The following is a 1,971-nucleotide window of genomic DNA, read 5'->3' as shown; positions in this document are numbered from 1 at the left end:
CCCATTATGGGTTATTTATATAGGATATGGGTCACGTTTGTGCAACTCATGTGGTGGGTCAAAATCCATCAACCCAACATACATCGGTTAACTCAGCACCTGGGTTGTTTGTGCTTCGAACGTCATCACGTGGACAGAAGGTTCACACACCAAGCACCAAGCGCTCACGCGAATCAGAACCTGACTCAGCATCGTCGTCGTCGTGAAGCAGATAATAAAAGGTTTGTACACACTACATGTCACACACACATGTATATATACTATAAGTAAGTTCGGTAGCTCTCGCCCGCTCTCCCTCACAGTGCTGCAAGTATTGATGAGGGTAAGTTGTGCTGTAGCAATGCTGCTTCACATTTGCACTTTTTTAGGTTGTCATTGTACAGTTTACGGTTAAAGTCTTAATGTATGCTGTTCTCTGACATGTATAACAGCTAACCATGCTATTTATATGTCATTTATACCGCAGTTTTTTAGGCAGTATTAATGTGGTGTTTTTTGCACTATGTGTGTGTGTGTGTGTGTATATATACATATATACATATATATACATATATAAGTATATACACACACACACATACACACATACATAGGGAGAGAGGGAGGATTGGTTCACTGTTCACCCACAAACAACCTTGTTGTGTTAGCATTGGATTACATTCTGCTTCTTGTCTGCGTTGCTTTTGGCATGGTGATATGTGAATAGTTAATAGTGATTTTATTTGTGCGTTTGTTTCAGATCAATGGACAGCTTTGTCATCAATACTTTGACATAGTGGCAACTGACAGACCTTATAGAAAGATTCCAAGGTAAGACATGTTTTTCCCATCCACAGCATATCAATGTCTGCATTGCTTTTCATAGTGATCATTTGGATAGTCATTGAGTTGACTGCATTCCTTTTTGTATACATTCTTATGAAATATCTCTATATCTCTATCTCTATTTCCTCTTTTTTTCAATAGCGTCCGTGTAAAGTGTCAAAGTGACTCAAATAAATGAATAGGGCACATGCCTTTGTAGGCTTTCAATTTTTTTTAATAATAAATGATGGAATATGCATGTAGCTTCCATGTAACATTTTTGTTTTCTGCTCCTCTGTTGTAAAAACAAAGATGTCTTTTTTTCTATTTTTGTCTTTCAGAAGAGGATTGATGAGGAAAGTTTTCTTCTTTTAGATGAGGCCACCATCAAAGAGCTGATCACAAGCTGGTCCTAGGCTCAAGTTTCTCAAGAAGTTTCTCAAGAAGGATCAATTCTTCAGTTGTCCGGGAGTGAAAACTGGTCAAGTTCCTCCAAACAAGAGTACTTGCATGCAAGGAGCATGTTTAGGTGTTTACTGATACTCATTTGAACTGTTCCATGCAGTGACCTGAATTAGAAAACATTTATATTGTGGATAATAATACATTTTTTCCAAGATTCCAGTATTGTTTAAGTGTTTATTGCATAATATATGCTTTGCATGACCAAATCTAGCATGTAGGTTTGTAGTTTAACAATTTTATAGATATCGGTATTGCAATTTATTTTCTTATAGATTGTACTGTAATGTGTTAGAATTAATCTGGTATATTTGATCCAGCATTTGGATATAATATAACACATATATGTAGTTGAAACAACCCATATTTGTAGTTAATTTGACCCTGCATTTGGGTAGAGTATTTAACTAGACTGTCTTGGGCACAGTTGATGCCATTCTTTTTTTGCACAGTGCTGCAAGTTAAATGCCTTCAAGAAAATAGCCATATGTGGTACAGTTTATAATATTATATGTGCTATAAGAAACCTTTAGAAAACAGGTGTAGCCTGAAGATGGGCGCTCTGTTATAGCATATGTGGTTAATATGTTATTATTTATTCTTTTTATTGCAACTAATACCTACACAAATGCAAGCATCATTTTATTTATTGTTTATTTTTATACGTAGGCTATATATATTTATTTTTATTAAGATTTTAATTTCTCA

The 1,971-nt window shown here is 35.3% G+C and overlaps 1 long non-coding RNA gene across 1 annotated transcript; it reads left to right on the top strand.

The window, feature by feature from the left end:
• Nucleotides 1–1,455, top strand: LOC131443524 (uncharacterized). The gene is made up of 3 exons (XR_009233634.1): nucleotides 1–221; nucleotides 737–807; nucleotides 1,143–1,455. It is a non-coding gene; the product is annotated as an uncharacterized LOC131443524 (long non-coding RNA).
• Nucleotides 1,456–1,971: the final 516 nt, after the last annotated feature.

This window comes from Solea solea, chromosome 17, assembly GCF_958295425.1.
Source record: "Solea solea chromosome 17, fSolSol10.1, whole genome shotgun sequence".
NCBI lineage: Eukaryota > Metazoa > Chordata > Actinopteri > Pleuronectiformes > Soleidae > Solea > Solea solea.
This window is presented reverse-complemented; position numbering and strand designations above follow the sequence as displayed.